The following is a 7,837-nucleotide window of genomic DNA, read 5'->3' on the forward strand; positions in this document are numbered from 1 at the left end:
TCCGAATCCGGCCAGCATTTTAGAGCCATCGAAATGCATGATCCAATTTGAGTACGCGTCGTACTCTTTAGGAAGTTAGGCTTCTGTCCATTCGGCGACGAAGTCAGCCAGTACTTGCGACTTAATGGCCCGTTGTGGTTTGTATGTTATGTCGAACGGAAGGAGCTCAATAGCCCATTTAGCAATTCGGCCTGTTGCGTCAAGGTTATTTATTATGTCATTGAGTGGCACTTCGGAGGCCACCGTGATCGAACACTCTTGAAAGTAGTGTCGTAGTTTCCGGGATGCCATGAAGATCGCGTACGCTATCTTTTGATAGTGTGGGTACCGAGATTTGCATGGAGTGAGGACAGTGGACACATAATATACCGGCTTTTGCAGCGGGAACTTGTGTCCGTCTGCTTCTCGTTCGACGACGAGCACTGCGCTTACAACTTGGTTTGTTGCGGCTATGTATAATAGCATGGGTTCGCCAGTATTTGGCGCGGTCAGGACTGGGTTTGTGGCCAAGAGTGCCTTTATTTCTTCCAGTCTGGCCGTGGCCGCATCCGTCCACTTGAAGTGTTCGGTGCATCGAAGAAGGCGATAAAGGGGTAGTGCCTTTTCTCCTAAGCGGGAGATAAAGCGGCTTAGGGCAGCCACACATCCAGTTAGTTTCTGGATCTGATTGAGATCTGTTGGGATAGCCAACTGTGATAGAGCTTGGATTTTTGCCGGATTTGCTTCAATTCCTTTATTGGAAACGATGAAGCCGAGAAATTTCCCGGAGGGTACACCGAAGACACATTTCTCCGGGTTGAGCTTGATGTCGTATGTTCGGAGATTGTCGAATGTAAGCCTCAAGTCATCTATTAAAGTTTCAATGTGTCTTGTTTTGATGACCACGTCGTCTACGTAGGCCTCTATTGTCTTGCCGATTTGTTTTTTCAGGCATGTCTGAATCATGCGTTGATAGGTTGCGCTGGCATTTTTGAGCCCGAAAGGCATGGTGTTGAAGCAGAAGGGGCCATACGGCGCAATGAAGGCCGTTGCGGCCTAGTCGGACTCCGCCATCTTGATTTGATGGTATCCGGAGTATGCGTCGAGGGAACACAATGAGTCGTGTCCCGCGGTGGCGTCGATGATTTGATAAATGCGGGGGAGGGGGAAGGGATCCTTAGGGCAAGCCTTATTGAGGTCCTTGAAATCGACACATAGGCGTCAGGATTTGTCCTTCTTTGGTACCATTACCAAGTTTGCTAGCCAATTCAGATGTTTGATGTCTTTGATGAATCCGGTCTCGAGTAGCTTGGCTAGCTCTTCTCCCATGGCTTGCCTCTTAGGCTCTGAGAAGCGCCTAAGAGTCTGCTTGACTGGCTTGTATCCTTTCAGTATATTGAGGCTGTGTTCGGCCAGCCTGCGTGGGATGCCCGGCATGTTTGAAGGGTGCCAGGTGAAGATATCCCAATTCTCATGTAGGAAATCTCGCAGTGTGGCGTCTATTGTGGGGTTCAACTATGTCCCAATGGAAGCTGTCTTTGTAGGGTCCGTTGGCTGGACCTGGAATTTGACTATCTCGTCCGCGGGTTTGAAGGAGGTGGACTTAGGTCGCTTTTCAAGTATCACGTCGTCTCTGTCCACTGTTGCTCGTAGCATTGTCAGTTCTTCGGCCGCGAGGGCTTCTGATAATGCCTCCAGGGCGAGGGCGGCGGTTTTATTTTCAGTGCAGAGTGCGATGTCCGGATCACTAGCTAGACTGATGATTCCATTGGGCCCGGGCATTTTGAGCTTCATGTACCCGTAATGGGGTATAGCCTAGAAACTCGTGAATGCGTCCCGCCCTAAGAGGGTGTGGTATCCGCTGCTGAACGGGGCCACTTGGAATGTAATTTCTTCGGACCTGTAATTCTCCAGCGTGCCGAATACCACATCCAGTGTGATTTTTCCCGCGCGTCACGCCTCCCGACTAGGGATGATTCCCCTGAAGGTCTTGCTGCTTTGCTCAATGCGGCTCTTGTCAATTTCCATCTTGTTAAGGGTTTCCTCGTAGATGAGGTTTAGTCCGCTTCCACCGTCCATGAGCACTTTAGTGAGCCTGAAGCCGTCCACGATTGGACTAAGGACCAAAGTGGCTGGTGCTCGGACTGTTCGGAATTGAGGTTCGTCACTGGCATTGTAAGTTATAGCCGTGTCATTCCATGGGTTTATTGTTGCCACGTGGCAGACTTCGGCGAGGCTGCGCTGAGCTCGCTTGCGCCTATTATTTGAGGTGAAAGTCTCGAAGACTGTAAATACCGTATTGTTGTTTCCGGTGGGATGTTGCTCTATTGTACAGTTTAAGAGGAGATCCTCGCCGCTCTTTGCTACCTGCCGGAGTATCCAACATGCTCTAAGGCTATGAGTTGGCGTAGTATCCGGTGTGCTGTGAATTTTGCATGGTCCACTGAGCCATTCTTCCAATATGGTTCCGCACCTTGTATCAGGCTTTGGTTTTTTGGTAATTGAATCGGGTAACTTACGAGAGTTTTCCCTTTTAGTTTGGACGACGGGTTTAGTGAGAGCCGGATTGTCCTAGAAGTTTGTTTTGGTTTTCCAAGCGCTTTCCATCATGCAGTATTTCTACACTATGGCCGCTAAGTCAGCAAAGTGTACTATGTCGCGGCGACTTATGGCGTTGAGGATCCCTTTGTCTGTGCAATTTTTGCAAAAGAGGGAGATTGCATCTTCCTCGCGACAGTCCTTGACCCTGTTTAGCACAAGGAGGAATCAGGCCCAGTAATGACGTACTGTCTCTTGGGGCTCTTGTATAATATGTGGAAGATTGAATAAAGTTGGGTGGGTGGGTGGTTCAGAATCCGAATCCTGACCCGATCTGAGACCCAGGGGCAAAGAAGCTTCTGAGCTTAACGGCTCGGGCTCTGGGAAGTTGCCCAATTTGTTCGGCCCGCCGCCCGATCCTAAGTTCGGGGTTTGGGTTATGTCCTCCTGCGAGTGGGTGTCCGGCTTAGAGAGCTCGGAAATCCAGACACAGTTCGTCCTCAAAGTAGAGGGAGAATTCGTATGATGTTCCTCCACTACCGCTATCTCATGGGTGACCGGCGGAGAATAAATCTCCCTTTGGTCGGGTTTAAGCCCGATCCGATCATAGTCCATAGCGACACCCAGGGCGGCGATGCGATCCAAGAGCTCATTAAGGGAGGAGAGTTCCATTGGATCCATCTGTTCGGCGAGTTCCGAATCAATGTGGAGGCTGTTTTTGATGACCTGAGAAGTCATCGTCAGTGCGACAGCCGATCGGGCGGTCATGACGAAGCCGCCCAGATGGAGAGTTTGGCCCGGGGCCAGTGCTCCCCCAGAGGTGATGTTGTTCTTGACAACAAGGCGAGCCATCGAGCCCTACTGCGACGACACAGCAGAACTCTCAATGAAAGCACCAATGTCGGTGTCAAAACCGGCGGATCTTGGGTAGGGGGTCCCGAACTGTGCGTCTAAGGCTAATGGTAACATGAGACTGGGGACACGATGTTTACCCAGGTTCGGGCCCTCTCGATGGAGGTAATACCCTACTTCCCGCTTGATTGATCTTGATGATATGATTATTACAAGAGTTGATCTACCAGAGATCGTAGAGGCTAAACCCTAGAACTAGACTATGATTATGATTGTGTTGTGCTACGGACTAAAACCCTCCGGCTTATATAGACACCGGAGGGGGCTAGGGTTACACAGAGTCGGTTACAGAGAAGGAGATCTATCATCCGGATCGCCAAGCTTGCCTTCCACGCAAAGGAGAGTCCCATCCGGACACGGGATGAAGTCTTCAATCTTGTATCTTCATAGTCCAACAGTCCGGCCAAAGTATATAGTCCGGCTGTCCGGATACCCCCTTATCCAGGACTCCCTCAATCACCATCGTCACCGGCGCGACACCTTGATCTCCATCGTAGCATCGTTGTCGTCTCGCCAACTATTGCTTCTATGACTATCGCTACTGCTTACTGATAAAGTAAAGCAATTACAGGGCGATTGCATTGCATACAATAAAGCGACAACCATATGGCTCCTGCCAGTTGCCGATAACTCGGTTACAAAACATGATCATCTCATACAATAAAATATAGCATCACGTCTTGACCATATCACATCACAACATGCCTTGCAAAAACAAGTTAGACGTCCTCTACTTTGTTGTTGCAAGTTTTACGTGGCTGCTACGGGCTGAGCAAAAACCGTTCTTACCTACGCATCAAAACCACAACGATAGTTCGTCAAGTTAGTGTTGTTTTAACCTTCTCAAGGACGGGGCGTAGCCACACTCGGTTCAACTAAAGTTGGAGAAACTGACACCCGCCAGCCACCTGTGTGCAAAGCACGTTGGTAGAACCAGTCTCACGTAAGCGTACGCGTAATGTCGGTCCGGGCCGCTTCATCCAAAAATACCGCCGAACCAAAGTATGACATGTTGGTAAGCAGTATGACTTGTATCGCCCACAACTAACTTGTGTTCTACTCGTGCATATAACATCAACGCATAAAACCAAGGCTCGGATGCCACTGTTGGGGAACGTAGTAAATTCGAAAAAAATCCTACGCACACGCAAGATCATGGTGATGCATAGCAATGAGAGGGGAGAGTGTGTCCACGTACCCTCGTAGATCGTAAGCGGAAGCGTTAGCACAATGCGGTTGATGTAGTTGTACGTCTTCACGGCCCGACCGATCAAGCACCGAAAGCACGGCACCTCTGAGTTCTTGAACACGTACAGCTCGATGACGTCCCTCGAACTCCGATCCAGCCGAGCTTTGAGGGAGAGTTCCGTCAGCACGACGGCGTGGTGACGATGATGATGTTCTACCGACGCAGGGCTTCGCCTAAGCACCGCTACGATATTATCAAGGTGGAATATGGTGGAGGGGGGCACCGCACACGGCTAAAAGATCAATGATCAATTGTTGTGTCTATGGGGTGCCCCCCTGGCCCCGTATATAAAGGAGCAAGGGGGGAGGCAGCCGACCTAGGAGGAGGGCGCGCCAAGGGGGGAGTCCTACTCCCACCGGGAGTAGGACTCCTCCTTCCCTTGTTGGAGTAGGAAAGAAGGAACGAGGGGGAGAGGAAGAAGGAAAAAGGGGTTGCACCCCTTGTCCAATTTGGACCAGAGGGGGGGGCGCACGCCTCCTTCCTTTTGGCCTCTCTCCTCTATTCCTGTATGGCCCAATAAGGCCCATATACTCCCCGGCGAATTCCCGTAACTCTCCGGTACTCCGAAAAATACACGAATCACTCGGAACCTTTCCGAAATCCGAATATAGTCATCCAATATATCGATCTTTACGTCTCGACCATTTCGAGACTCCTCGTCATGTCCCCGATCTCATCTGGGGCTCAGAACTATCTTCGGTACATCAAAAACATAAACTCATAATATAACCGTCATCTAACTTTAAGCGTGCGGACCCTACGGGTTCGAAAACAATGTAGACATGACCGAGACACGTTTCCGGTCAATAACTAATAGCGGAACCTGGATGCTCATATTAGCTCCCACATATTCTACAAAGATCTTTATCGGTCAAACCGCATAACAACATATGTTCCCTTTGTCATCAGTATGTTACTTGCCCGAGATTTGATCGTCGGTATCTTAGTACCTAGTTCAATCTCGTTACCGGCAAGTCTCTTTACTCGTTATGTAATGCATCATCCCACAATTAACTCATTAGTCACATTGCTTGCAAGGCTTATAGTGACGTGCATTACCGAGAGGGCCCAGAGATACCTCTCCGACAATCGGAGTGACAAATCCTAATCTTGAAATAGGCCAACTCCACATGTACCTTCGGAGACACCTGTAGAGCTCCTTTATAATCACCCAGTTACGTTGTGACATTTGGTAGCACACAAAGTGTTTTTCTGGTAAACGGGAGTTGCATAATCTCATAGTCATAGGAACATGTATAAGTCATGAAGAAAGCAATAGCAACATACTAAACAATCAAGTGCTAAGCTAACGGAATGGTGTTGGAGAACGTTGCAGAAAACAAAAAATTTCCTACTCGTTTCACCAAGATCATCTAGGAGTTCATCTAGCAACGAGTGATTAGATGCATCTACATACCTTTGTAGATCGCGAGCGGAAGCGTTCAAAAGAACGGTGATGATGTAGTCGTACTCGACGTGATCCAAATCACCGATGACCAGCGCCGAACGGACGGCACCTCCGCGTTCAACACACGTACGGAACAGCCACGTCTCCTCCTTCTTGATCCAGCAAGGGAGGGAGGAGAGGTTGAGGGAGATGGCACCAGCAGCAGCACGACGGCGTGGTGTTGATGGAGCTGCAGTACTCCGGCAGAGCTTCGCTAAGCACTATGGAGGTGGAGGAGGTGTTGGGGAGGGAGAAGGAGGCAACCAAAGGCCAAGGCGTTCAGGTATGAAGTCCCTCCTCTCCCCCACTATATATAGGAGGGCCAAGGGGGGGTGGCCGGCCCTAGGAGATCCAATCTCCTAGGGGGTGCGGCGGCCAAGGGGGTTTCCCTCCCCCCCAAGGCACCTAGGAGGTGCCTTCCCCTCCTAGGACTCTTCCCCCCTCAAACCCTAGGCGCATGGGCCTATGTGGGGCTGGTGCCCTTGGCCCATGTAGGCCAAGTCGCACCCCCTACAGCCCATGTGGCCCCCCGGGACAGGTGGACCCACCCGGTGGACCCCCGGGACCCTTCCGGTGGTCCCGGTACAATACCGATAACCCCGAAACTTGTCCCGATGCCCGAAACAGGACTTCCCATATATAAATCTTTACCTCCGGACCATTCCGGAACTCCTCGTGACGTCCGGGATCTCATCCGGGACTCCGAACAACATTCAGGTTACTGCATATACATATCCCTACAACCCTAGCGTAACTGAACCTTAAGTGTGTAGACCCTACGGGTTCGGGAGACAAGCAGACATGACCGAGACGACTCTCCGGTCAATAACCAACAGCGGGATCTGGATACCCATGTTGGCTCCCACATGCTCCACGATGATCTCATCTGATGAACCACGATGTCGAGGATTCTATCAACCCCGTACGCTATTCCCTTTGTCTATCGATATGTTACTTGCCCGAGATTCGATCGTCGGTATCCCAATACCTCGTTCAATCTCGTTACCGGCAAGTCACTTTACTCGTACCGTAATGCATGATCCCGTGACCAGACACTTGGTCACTCTGAGCTCATTATGATGATGCATTACTGAGTGGGCCCAATGATACCTCTCCGTCATACGGAGTGACAAATCCCAGTCTTGATCCATGTCACCCAACAGACACTTTCGGAGATACCCGTAGTCTACCTTTATAGTCACCCAGTTACGTTGTGACGTTTGGCATACCCAAAGCACTCCTACGGTATCCGGGAGTTACACGATCTCATGGTCTAAGGAAAAGATACTTGACATTGGAAAACTCTAGCAAACGAACTATACGATCTTGTGCTATGTTTAGGATTGGGTCTTGTCCATCACATCATTCTCCCAATGATGTGATCTCGTTATCAATGACATCCAGTGTCCATAGTCAGGAAACCATGACTATCTGTTGATCAACGAGCTAGTCAACTAGAGGCTCACTAGGGACATGTTGGTGTCTGTTATTCACACATGTATTACGATTTCCGGATAACACAATTATAGCATGAATAAAGACAATTATCATGAACAAGGAAATATAATAATAATGCTTTTATTATTGCCTCTAGGGCATATTTCCAACGGTCTCCCACTTGCACTAGAGTCAATAATCTAGTTACATTGTGATGAATCGAACACCCATGGAATTCTGGTGTTGATCATGTTTTGCTCTAGGGAGAGGTTTAG

The sequence above is a fragment of the Triticum dicoccoides genome, chromosome 5B (genome assembly GCF_002162155.2).
Source record: "Triticum dicoccoides isolate Atlit2015 ecotype Zavitan chromosome 5B, WEW_v2.0, whole genome shotgun sequence".
NCBI lineage: Eukaryota > Viridiplantae > Streptophyta > Magnoliopsida > Poales > Poaceae > Triticum > Triticum dicoccoides.